Here is a 13,649-nt window from a genome sequence, read left to right on the forward strand (position 1 = left end):
TTATCCCAGCACTAGGATCAATCATCGGTGTCAGCTGCAGGTCACCGTGGCCACACCAAAGTATGCCTATCATTTGAGCCCTCCTGCAGCACGCACGCACGCGCGCGCACACACGCACACACACACACACACACACACACACACACACACACACACACACGGTTATACTCTTGTGTGATGCCGCACACCAGAGACAAAAAAAGCAATCACTGACCTTACAACAATACCAGCGGCTTAGAAATAGAGGAGATTGGCCAAAAAAAATAACTTCTTCTGAAGGTAGGGAAGGGAGATAGCCAAGATTTCAGAAACAGATGGTAGGATACAAAAAGGGAAAGAAACACTGGTGTCACAGTGACAAACTGGTAATATATTCATAGCTGGGAGTGCATTGTGTATGGTACTACTCTGTTTAGGTTACCAAGCTATCATGTTGTTAAAATAAAATGACTTTATCACACTCAACACTGAGAATTAGTGTTTAATAAACACTAATTCAAACCAGTTGTGATGCGTATGAAAATCAAATGAAGACAAAGGACTGAAAGAATTAAAGAACTGCATTTTGCTAAGCTAAGGTCAGTGAAAATTCAACACTAATGTCACTAAAAACATGGCAAATTACCAAATCCTGAGGGGAAATCTTCACTGAATCTAAACTGGTTCACAAACACAATCCAATTTTGAACCCAATGACAATGTTTTCATTAACTAATACACTTTGTTAAGGTGTTAAAAAGATCATGGCTTAAAAAAAGCCAACTTAATTATAGTTCTGCGGTCTCCAGCACAGTCTCCTTACAAAAAGCGCACAACTGTCTCACCATTGGCTCTGAACAGAATTCCTAAAAGGACTGGATGAAATGTAGTGCTATTCCACTTATCGTTCACCTAGACTGCTCAAACATGGCAACAAAGCCATTCCAGTCAATAAAATAACAAACAATTTTTTCTCCTGTTTGTTGTGGCATATTGGTAGTGTTTTTTTTCATCTTAGCATTGGTTTCAAGGTTGTGGTATGATGATGATACTTCTGTATGGCCTGTGTGAAGTACAGAACAGAGTGATAGATGGGGGAATCTGTCAGTGTTCTGGCCCGTGGCTTTCTGCGGCTTGGCAGGATTGGCAGCCATGACGCGGGGTGTATGTGGTTGGTGGGTGGGGGGGCTAAAAGACTAAACCTCTGAGCATATGCTCCTCAGTGCTGGGCTCAGGCCTGCTTTTGCCATGTGTGGCTCTCATCTGCTGTCTGTCTGACACCCAGAGAGATGTAGCAAAGTATGGATGTAGCCTACAGACACGTGGGCAGCAGCCAGCGGGGGATCGCTCACACACTCAAAACACATACACATTCACACAGAAAACGAGGAGAAGCTGAGACTTCTCTTGGCAGGGCTATCAGAGGAAAAAAACGAGGCTTGCAGGGTGGACAGTTATCGCTGATAGTGCTTCCCCACCTCTCTCTGTGACTCTCCAGGCAGCTTATTAAATCAGAGGCTGGCTGTTTGCCTATTTGGATGATAACACTGCCATTGAGGCACAGCCCAAATCCAGGCATGTACGACAGCGATCGAAGGAGTGTGCATGCTTGGGTTACATGTACTAGACCAGTATCACATGCACACACACAAACATATACAAACAGAACTGCCTACGCACCTCTGAAAACAAATAGCTCCCAGGGCAAGGGGGATGTCAATAAACACAGTCACATAACACAAACGCGCACACATACACAAAACGGTATAATTTTGTACTTGGCACATATTGTGTGGGATTCCAGTAGGAGTACACTTTAAAGCAAAACAACATACAATTTTCAAGCACATTTCTTGTGTTTTTGTATGTTGGTGTGTGTGTGCAACTGAGGAAGGATGGTTTATTTCAGCCTGCAGCGCCTGATAACCTCCTTCTATCACACTGCGTCCTTTTCCACTCATTTAATGTTGTATGTGTCTGCACATATGTATGTGTTTGCATTCGTATGTGGTTATGTGCACATACAGTATGTTCTTTCTCTCCAGAGTCGTTTGCGTCAAAGCTCAGGTTTATTTACGCCTCGCTTGTGGTCTAGGGTCCAGACAACCACTGACTGACCACTGGTTGAGGCAAGGCCTGAAACAAAATGTCCAGCCTCTCTCTCTCTCTCTCTCTCTCTCTCTCTCTCTCTCTTCCAGATGACTTTGCTAACTGATCTGACTGTCTCTGCCAGTCTTTCCCCAGGCAGGCCTCCTCCTCCTACCATCACAACGCATTCCTCCCTCTCATGACTCACTGGGCTTGGTTACACAACAGCCGCCGTCACATCGCATCTACTCGGATGCGTGTATGTTTGTGTGGTGCATCCGAGCCTTAGAATTCAAACATTGATTTTTCAATTATTTTCTTCTTGCTCATCTAAAAAAAAAAAAAAATGGATTCCAACGTACACAAGCAAACATACTGAGCCTTCCCTCCTCATTCCACTTCCGCTCTCGCAAAATTAGCCATTCAACCTTTTAGTCCTTTAAATGTAATTCTCCTGTCATCACTTCAGTGCTCCCATTTCTGATAAATTGCTGCTGAGTGGCACAGGAAGGAAAAAAGGAGAGGGTCGGGGAGGAAAGAAAACTGCCTTTCTATTTGTGGCCCAGTGTAATTATGTGGGATAGATGCTGGAGTTGGGTGAGTGGATTTCCACCTTCTATTTCCTTCTGCCCTTTTTTGTCTCTCAAAAGACGCTCCACAATTTTGCTTCATACGAACTTGCTTAAAACAAGTGCCATTTTTAGACTGTCCTCCCAAAAAGAACAACAGCATCAGTCGTTTCAGCCAGTGCCCCAATACAACATATATTTACGTTCAAGTGACAAAGCCCTCTAGTTGCCATAGTCGCTATAACGAAAGGAAAGGAGGAAGTAAGGTGCCTCATTGTAGAGCAATAAAGTCCTCATGGAGAGGAGGTCGGGGTTGGGGATGGATGGGTCAACAAAACGTCAGACTAACACGGGAGACGGCTGTTCAATTCTCATTCTTTGAGCTCTGGTCTTTGCTTCAAACTTTAGAACCGGGAAAATATGTCTTTTCTGAAAATATTTTAAAATCTATCACTTAAAAATGCTTCATTTTAGTTGTATTTCTCGTGACCTAGTTTCGTATAAACAAAATACTGCTTGTTGAGGTAAAATAACGTACCGGACTACGCTGACTTTGATTATGCCATTTCCAATAGAGCCTAGCAAAAAAGGAAAGCATAATGAAACCCTTTGTGTAAGAACATTTTAAAAGAATACACCAGAGAAGAGTTGGCTTTGTCTCTGGGATCACTGGGGTAAGAGCAATTGTCTTTTTTCTTCAGTATATAGAGCATTATGCACCACATCTTTACTGCTCAGCTGTGACTACCTTCTGAGTAACATTTGGACTGTCAGTTAGACTTTTGCCATCAGGCCTCTGATCTGATTATCCAGCTGTGATAATGAATATCTGCACATCTAAACATGAATGTATTTAGCAGGGAAATTGCTGACCGGTCAAATGATAAACCCAAGTGCAAGCACAATATGAGCATAATTACTCTGCACCATGTGGATGATTCTTTTGTCAGTTGCCAAGTACACAAAATAACCTCTCTTTTTGATGATGTTTAGCGCAGTCCTCATATGCCAGTATCAAATGTGCATATACTCGAGTCCTGACACGCATACTCAGAGTCATAACACTACGATGCTCATTGTGCATCTGCCACACTGTTGCCACAGTGTTTCACCATCCCCCAGCCACCCCACAAACTTCCTAGCAGCGGCTGCCCTGCCTCTGATGGGACTGGATCTGACAGGGCAGAAGAGCTGACAACTACATCTCTCCGCAAAATAAAGAACTGGAGCCTTTTAGTTATAATAACCCAATAAACACAGGCTTTTCTTTGACCGAGGTATGAAATAACCCAAGACATGCTATGCAAATGTCTGTCTCACACGTGCTGCACCTGGAAATTGGCCTCATGGTGTGTCAGAGTCTCACGGCCATAAGAGGGCATGAAATGACATTGCACTGCGTCTGGATGTCCAAATATACTCCACTGGGAAAGAGAGACAAAGAGGGAGGGAGAGAAAAATGACTCTTAACAGCCAATTAGCTTCCGCTTGATCAGGAGGTGATGTGAGGACCAACGTGGGAACCATTATAGCATGGACGGAGAACATTAACCACAATCAGTTTTAATTAAAGACTGGCGCTTTTTACTCCTCTCCATCCCCTGCCATTTCTCCCTCACTTCTATTCTCCACTCCTCCTTAAATATGATGATAATCTGCAAACCTGAGTTTAATATAGGACGCTACTGGACGGATTACAGTAGATGAAACAGTACAGAGATGATGAAAGAACTTTAATTAGCCCCCCAATTAAGTCAATTTGAGTGGCACAGTTGCATCAAACAGGCAAGAATTATATGCTTTTCTGCAGCTGCAGATAGGATCTCATCATGATGCATACAGCGTTACTCTAAATATGAGACGCAAACCTGGAATGCGGCCAAATAAATGCATGATTCCAGCTGCTTCTGCATTCAAATTTACATTTTTTTAGGCTTTTAAGTCTGCAAGCCACTTTCCTGTTTTGAGAAGAGAAATATAAACTATTCACAAAAGCATGCAATTTAAAATTTCCACAAAGATCCCTTTCATTTTATCCTCCGTCCTTTACCTCTCTCATTTCCTCACCTTCCTTTACAGCTTTTAACGTTTTTTTTTTTTAATAATATTTTCACTCTTTTTTCTGGGTCACCTGACATGCTGTGCTGGCAGCACTGTGACTGTATATTGTGTACTGGAGTGTGTAAGTTGATGACTGTGTGTGCTGCACATGACAGTTTGTATTCCGATGTGCACAGCAGGCAGATACAGTTTATTCAGTAAATATGTGCAAGGAATATTTGAGCAGAACAGAGCTCCAACTTTACCCTGTTTGATGTCTGAACAATTAAGTGTCAGCTTGTCCATGTGAGGGGAGAAGAGCAAGCATGCGAAAAGCTACATGATAAAAGTGTTGTCTGCGATATTTCCAGCAGAGATAGCCTAGTCAAACTCTAATATGGTTATGAAGATTTTTCTTATGGAGGATTATATTTAATCTCAGGACTGTTACTTCCTTTCTGCGAATCTATTCTGCTCTTTAAAAAAATCTCTCATATGTAGTTCTGCCCTTCTTTCTCTTGCTTTTCCCTGGATTGCAGGAGGTGACAGATTGCTCCATGTGGCCTGATTATATGCAAGGCTAAGCACGGTTTGCCCCCTGACTGAAAATAGAGCACTCTCAGGAAGGAAGATGACTTCATAACTTTACTTTCACATGCAGTTTTAGAGGAATTATACAAAGTCAGACACTGAATCTGTTCTGTTGATCTCTCTGTCAACCCAAAAACCCTCACCTGTACTAAGTCAGGCTTCTGCTCTCCTGCTTGCTCGGGTACATTTACATCATCATTTTAGTGCTTCATTAATCACAGAACACAAAATAAGAAGACGTATGAAGTGAGATAAGTATGCAGGAGATTTATAAGCAAAATTTAGCCACCATGTAGCTCTGTTACAGTGTGGATATAGAAGGTATATAGAGGCTAATTTACAGCCAATAAATATGACCTGACATTGAAGTTTAAATATACAGTTATCAATATACAGCCTCTGGCTTCAGCTGTGACGCTTCCTCAACAGAGAAAGATATCAACCTTTGCCTGTGTTACTTGCATTGACAAACAACAATGTTAAAATTAAATTTTAAGAAGTGCCGAACAATGACAGAGGTGAGGTCAACATGACCCTGAAATTACTGTAATTTGTCTTTCTATTATAATGTTACTTTATAATGTTGCTTTTTTAAAAAGATAAGAAATAATTTAACATTTTAACCTCAAACTACTGAAAATATTTCAGCAGTATGTTTGGGTCTACGTCGTTTGGCTCAGTAGTGAGTCGCAGCAGTCCGGCGGTGGTAACAGGACCGTGTGGAGATGCTTCTTCTCCCAGGGAGCGTCTTTAATGAGTTCTGTCAGGCAAGCAGCGAACAGCGCATCGCTACCGAACCCAACCTGAGCAGAGGCAAGGCCCATCTGTCAAGCTGAGACGATAAGCCTAAAGCCATCCAGAAACAAATTGCTCAGCTTCCCCACTGTGAAGCCCTGCAAGGCAGACGACTACGGGCGGGCAACAGAGATGCTGCTGAATCCTGATGCTACACAGGAAAAAGGAGGAGAAGGAACATATCAAACACATTAATCTATGCAGATGGTGCCAATGGCCAGCCATTGCTCTGCAGAAGCAGCAGCTGTACACAGAACTTCAATGTGATGATAAACAACAAAGAAAGAAAAAAAACATCTCTATTTGCTTTCGAGCCTTAGGGTGAGCAGCTTTAATAAGTCACCCACACTTTTCTTAATCTCCTCCCTTTGCTTTACAAAGATAATGACAGCTGTCGGACTTTTCCCTCTAGGTAAAAACAAACTTTTATAATACACTGTTAAAAAGGTGGGAGATGATCAAAGGTAAACTATGACAGTTTAAACATCTGTCTGAGAGAGTCAACGGCATCATCTCCATTTTCATGATCATAACTAGCATCATACCATCTTGCAGTGACATGTGAAAAAACAAACTAATTCAAAGCTGTGCCATGCCCACACATATGCAAAAACCCAGGGCTTGGAATTTTGCAGGATTGACAGGAACTCAGATGAGTTCAGGTTCATTTCCTTAGCAAATTGAGTCATTTGTAGAAGTGACATTAAGTGTGACATAGTTTTTTACATGAATAAATATCGGGCTGGTCAACCAAGCATCACACAGCCGTCATGCCAACTGTGACAAGTCATTATAATCTGATTAGATATGGTGGGCGAGTCGGGCTGGTTGGATCTTTTAGAGGGAGGGATGTGGTGTACGGGAGAAAATAAGCAAGACAGAGGTTGCTTTCTAATTTTAACTCCTCCGCTGATAAGTTGAGAGGAGCAAGAGATGAAAACCCTCACTCATACACCGAGAGGCAAACATAAAGGTGTTTACGAGGCTGTGACGAATGCAAAATGAAAATGAAAGTTGTAGCTGTGCCGAACACAGTGGAACTATCCTCTCCGGAAATTTAGATGAATAGTGTAACACACACACACACACACACACACACACACACACACACAAATGGGTTGAGCGGGAGCTGTAGAGCTGCCACCTTCATCCCACTGGCCCACAAGGGATGAACAAAGAGACAGCAGGCACAGGAGATCCAGGAGGTCTTTGCTTTTGCATGCATGTGTACACACACACACACACACACACACACACACACACACACACACACACACACACACACACACACACACACAGGGGAGAAGCTCTTTACAATTAATGATTCATTTACACAGCTGCAAGTATTCTGAGATTTTTAGTTATCACAGACGAGAACATTCCCTTTATTTATATAAACGACACTAGCAAACTGCTGGCAGAGAGCATTGTACTGAACATTACTTGAGTATTATTACATTAATTGGTATGCAAAGGAGCTCCTGCTAAGCAAGTTGTATTCGCAGCGAGCCAGTAAATTGCCTTCTAGTGCAGATTTGTTTTTGCCATCAAATGGCATGCTGATCATCGACTCCAATTCCACCTGAATTGTTTTTTCACAAAATGTCACTTTCCTCACTCATTCCCTACTTTTAGGTTCTTTGTTTTAGACTTTTCTTATAACACAGCTATTTCGAGTTCCGCTTTCAGGCATAACTCTTCGGCCAATTAAAACTCTTAATGGAAATGTGTACTGGCTATTAAAAAAGGTAAAGCTTTCCTGTTCTTTTTGGGTCCTAGCTGTAGGGCCAAGGATGATTTTTTTTTCTACCTTTTAACATAAAGCAGGGAAGTGGGAGACAGCTCTTATATTATTTGAGGAACAGAAATGCAGTTATATGAGAATTATGGCACAGGAATGTGTCTGGCAATAAAAGTCCTCCAGCTGTGAAGGTTGGCGCGGTGGTAATGCATACATTACCTCCCATTCTCTAATGTAGATAACACCTCAAGGAAAAAAAAACAGTAGCAATTCAAAGATAATTCAATTTTAAAGATAATTTGAACTAGCCACTTATGCTTACAAAATATGATTTATAAATAATCTGTGTTAACTGAAAGCAAACCTGAGAGACAATTTGCTGAAATAATTTAACACTCAAGTGCCCGTGCTCAGGTTAAAAGGTTGGCTGAAGGACAATGCCGATGTTAAAAACCAATTACCCCTTGGTTGCTTTTAAAAATGCCCTGGCACTCAATCAGCAGCAGCCTTGTGAAATAAACGAGCTAATTTTGCCCAACCTGGGCTGTAATTGTTTCAAATCAGCCTCATGCCTCAGCGGCACTGCCAGAATAATTGCTCATGAGTGTGAAGATTAATCTACAGAAGCACATCTGTGGGACTTAATTTACAGGTCGCAGTACCATGCCTTGTGGATTCATTAGGCTCATTTGGATTTCAATCCTGTACAGCATATGCGGCTAAACAAAGGTGAAACAATGGTGGGGAAATGTCAGGAATCAAGCAAACACAATGCACCAACTGCTCAATATTTGTACACAGTCACATGCACACAGTTTCCAACATTTGTGTCAATAAATGCATATAATGTGCAATGACGACAGATGCAGAAAGACCTATGTTCAATAACAGAAGGTGATGTGGGCATGAGTACAGCTGTGAAAAACTGTGGTCCCCAAATAATCGGTTTCTCATCACGTCCACTTCTAAACACTTGTTAATGGAGAAGAAGAGTCAGGTAACAGTCAACACATTTCGTACAAAGGAGAAAAAGTGTCATCGTTTGCCAAACTTTGGCCTCCAATCAAGAATCAAGAAATTAGCGTTTGGATTGTGAGCCACTTGAAGGCTGAGAGAGGACGGGCTGTTCGACAAGCTCTCTGGAGAGAAACAGCTGCAAGCTGCAAATTGGAAAGCCTTTGTGAGAAGCTGCTCTGCCCTTTGTTGTCTTCTTCCTACACTCCTCCTCAAAGTACTGGCATGCAGATGTCTCCTCTCATTCCTCATGTGTAATTAAAAAGATGGAAGAACGGCATAAAGGTATGATTCTATGCACGAGGCATTGTACTGCAGGCGCTACACATGAGCCAGGCAGCCTGCGTGTCTTTAAATAGGAAAACTTCACTACAGCAAAGGATTACACGCATCGCTCCGCAGCTGCCTATTTCCTCGTGCTTCCAAAGCCTTTCCATCATGACACACCAGACACAATAACATAGTTAAAAAAGAAAATGTGACCACCCATGGTGGTGCTATATACCCTCCACTCCAGTTGTAGGGCCCTCCTGCTCTGCCTGGGTACAGAAAAAAAGACATGGGGCTGAGCAGATAAGGGTTCTTATCAGAGCCTGTGCAGGTGTTTGGAGAAGCAAGGCCATAACATAAAGTTACTATTGGCTAGCAGGATTTCACTCAATGTGAAGAGAGTAAGAAAAGAAGTGCACAGGGATGGATGGGTGGCAGTGGGAGTTGTGTGTGTGGTGTGACGGTTGAGCCAGTGGCCAGGATATTATAATTGTGAATCCCCCCCAGAGTGCCGCAGTATAGCACGTCTTAGACACCTGCTGGTGTGGCGATAAGGAGTGAAAAGCAATCACTCTAGCTACCCTGCAGCCCCAACTGGCATCTTGTTGCCTCTCAACCTGCTACTTGGGTATTTATTTAAAATATAACTGGCTTTCTGTTATAGGTCAGCTCCCTCTGCGGACTGTTACCTTAGAGAGGATGGGAAACAAGAGAAGAGAGGAGAGAAGAGGACATTCCAAAGGCCAAGAGAGATGCTCTTTCATTAACAGTTAGTCCAGTTTAGAGTGCATTTGGTCCTACTGTATCAGCACGATACTACTAAAAATGCAAAGCAGTGTGTGTCGCAGAAGTTCCTCGTGCCACTACAGACTGCCATTTCAAACTAACTTTATCACCCACAGAGGTCAAGGACATGCGGTCTGGCTCCGAATGGGTCTTAACACTCTCTACAGAGCATTTCTCATTAGTGTGATTCCATCTGAGGATTATAATGCAAATCCTTGGGATAAATCTTCACTCGTCACAGAGAGACCATCAGCTGTAGCACTCAACCAACGCTGACTCCTGAATTATTCATTTCGTGTTTACAGCAGGCGACAGGTGCGTGACCTCTATGATGAGTGCCCAGGGTGTCTGGGAGAAGTGGTGACAAGGGAACTGGAGGACGGGGGAGGAAGCCTCAGAGGGACAGCGGAGACATGAAGGAGTATGGGGGAGGATTCAGAGGAAACTGCCAATTTGTCAGACTCAGGTGCTCGGTAAGGTTTGGGGCTGCTTTTGCTTTTCATGCTTTTAATTGTAATTCTGTGGCAGCTAATACAGCTTTAGCAGACTTTTAGATATGACTGCATGGAAGGTTTTTTGAAGGGAGAGTAGAGATGCAGTTGCCAGTTTTGGGGGGTGTAGCAGGGGGGAGAAATCAAGTAAGGTGAAATTACTTTCCCCCAAAATGTTAGAGTAAAACCCAGGGTGGCAGGGGGGGTTGGTGAGGTCTGGCAAGCTTGAGCTGCACATCAGCTGAGTGGCATTTACTGTAACCTTTCCCCTGGCTTTTAATAACTGCAGCAGAAACAGCAGAAACACAGATCACTGCGATTCACTGGGGAGCACTGGGAATTGCAAACAGATCTCCCACCGCTCGTAGACACACAAAGCAAATAAACACCCAGAAAGGACCAGGAAGTCGAACATTACCTTGGTTTCACCTCTATATGAAAACTTTAATATCGGTATGAGAGCACAAATGAGATGCAATAGCAGAGAGCTATGGCAGATAAGAAAATAAGAGGAGCACCGCCAAAAGCAAAAGGAACAGGGCGAGATAGATAAATAAAGAGGGTAGAAGCTGGAAATAAGTGGATGTTGTCCAAAAATACAGGCAACCCGTCTGGTTAGTTTAGTTTAACACCAAAGAAATACAAAACTGAATCACAGGAATTCAATCTGGTTCACTCAGCCCAAACAATAGGTGTCTCTGACACCTGATAGCTTAGGAATAAGCCTTCATTTTATTCACACATATGGATGTGGACATCTGCATGAACAAACACACACACACACACACACACACACACACACACACGCACACACACGCACACACACGCACACACACGCACACGCATGCAAAAGCAAACAGGCACAAATGCTCTCTGCAGAATGATGCATGGGTTTCACCTTCAGGCAACTGGGGAAAGAGACAGACATTTCTCCCCTTTGGCAAACTCCTGCTTCAGACAAAATAACAAATGGCTGAATGATATAGTGAGCTGTCCCCTCTGGTTGCAAAGTGGGAATGGAACCACATCTCCGAGACAGCAGCAACAAATGGCCCATCTCTATAACTTCTCTTTCTCTCTCTCCTTCTCTCAGCTGTGCATCCACAGAGACCTTGGCAGACCTCAAAGACAGATTAATCTCGATTGAAAGTTGCTGAAGTGTCCACAAGCATCAAAACATTGCTACTTATCGTGGGAGAGCACAGTGGAGACGATCTAATGAAAATACTGAAAATAAGCTCTGAGGTCATTTGGGATGGACGAACACCCACAAAGTGGGCAGTACTGTAAAGTGCACACAGACTAGATTAAGTCCTCATCATGTGAGATCTTGATTTAACAGACTGTTTGCCATTCTGCCTGTGGTAAGTCTTAGACTGCTCCTGTTGGAACTGCATGAATCTAAGGGTTCCTCCACTCCTACCAGCATGGGCATCACAGTTTTGGCTGCTGAAAGAAACTCTTCCTCTCACATGGACTTCAATTGTCTGGAAAATCATTTGAATGTGGCACTGTAACATTCCTGTTTTACTGAGCAACATTACCTAAACTCTCCATTTGTCAGGGGTCACTAGAAGATAAGTGATGTAAATGATAAGTAGATGTTTATTTTTGAAACACTGCACTTTTAAACATCATACAGGAATTTAGTTGAATAAACTAATCTTTTCTCATTATCTTAATGTGAATATCTGTTTTAATCATTCAAGTTAATCCAACTTAAACATTCCAGTTTTTATTTTAAGATGATTTCAGAACAGCAGGGAAACTTATGTTTTGAAGTTGAACCAGCTTAAAAAGGTTAGTGCTCCAGTACCGTATTGTCGAGCAAGTAAAGTGAATGGAATCATCACTGTTATGTTTGTTTTATCATCTTTCTTTGTTTATTTATATCATGAAAAATGTTTTTAATGAAATCACTGCTGCCAATTTAGATGTTACGTACATTTGATCAAGCCTGTTAATTTGGCTATATTTGTTTAATTTTGACAAATGACATCACGGGGATCAATCCCATATTTATTAGGCAGCATCCAAGGGAGTCCTCTCTATAAAGTTGATGACATAACTCTGGTGTAACTAGAGCTTTGTTGACCTTTGGCTAACATGCTGTAACCCCGTCCGACTGCGCGGGCCTCAGCTAACCCACTCCAGTCTGTCTGCGTCTGTCTGCTGACACAAAGTGGATTTCTCGTTAATCTGGCTAACAGGAGAGCACGCTCTCCACAACAACACTCCAGAGAATAGGACTAATCAAGACATCATGAACATCAAACAGGGAACAATTACCTCTAATAAACTCAGTTTTGTTGATTGACTGAGAGAAAAGAGATGACAACGGCCAACATAGTTATTTGATTGGATTTGATTACACTTGAGTGTTTTGTATAGAATTAGGGAAAAGAAAAAAGAAAAACAGCTCAACAAATGAGAGAAAATATGACCCTGCCATGAGCTAATTCTTTGCAAATGCCCTTACACTTTCTGTGGAACAACGTGCCACGGCATAGTAGTGTGGTTTTTAAAAATTCTGCCTTGTTTCAAGGTAACTGGATTTGTTTCTAAGAGGTACTCAAACAATATAAATCAGTAAAATTGTTCATCCAAAAACTAGGTGATACAGATACATTTGCACAATGCACATATTACGCTACTCAATTTGCACCAGAAGGTAGCTCCCACATTTAATGACAAAAGCCAACAAAAACCAGCACATATGAAATGAGTTTGAGTACCAAAAAGGCACAACGTGGCTGATGGGCTGACAAAAAGGTTTGATTGTAATACAGAACAAATGTTGAATTTTAATGCAGTAATGAGCAAATGGTTTTAACAGGTGGAAGTGTAGCTGGGGAAGTGTACAATTTGCAATCCCTCCTCATTAGTAAGCAAATGAATTCAATCACCTCTCTTTGTTAAGCGGCTTGATAAATCCCTTCAAAGTGGCATGTGGCTTTGACAACAGCAAGCAGCTTTAATAGATGCAGAGCTGCTAATGCATCATTCTCATTGACTCTGCGCTCGCTATTCCGCTAAAATCAAAACCAAGTCAATGAAGTTGGGGCTCCGCAGGAAGCAGTGAGGAGTATTGTTTTTTTTGCGCTGGCTCAAATAGCTTTACAAATTTTATTCAAATGTCCTTTGAGAGAACTGACTCGAGGGACCTCAAGCTTGAGGGTAGGGCAGGAGCTCTAAACGGGCGATGTTGGAAAATGCTATGTGTCTTCCACTGAGGCTAAAAAAAGAGCAGGGGCAGGTCCTTTGGCCCGAAACTACTACAGGAAG

General features: G+C 42.3%; 1 protein-coding gene across 3 annotated transcripts in view; it reads right to left on the minus strand.

The window, feature by feature from the left end:
* The window catches only part of znf385c (zinc finger protein 385C), a 125,688-nt gene that overhangs the window by 23,290 nt on the left and 88,749 nt on the right, over positions 1-13,649 (minus strand). The window lies entirely within an intron of this gene.

The sequence above is a fragment of the Sander vitreus genome, chromosome 15 (genome assembly GCF_031162955.1).
Source record: "Sander vitreus isolate 19-12246 chromosome 15, sanVit1, whole genome shotgun sequence".
NCBI lineage: Eukaryota > Metazoa > Chordata > Actinopteri > Perciformes > Percidae > Sander > Sander vitreus.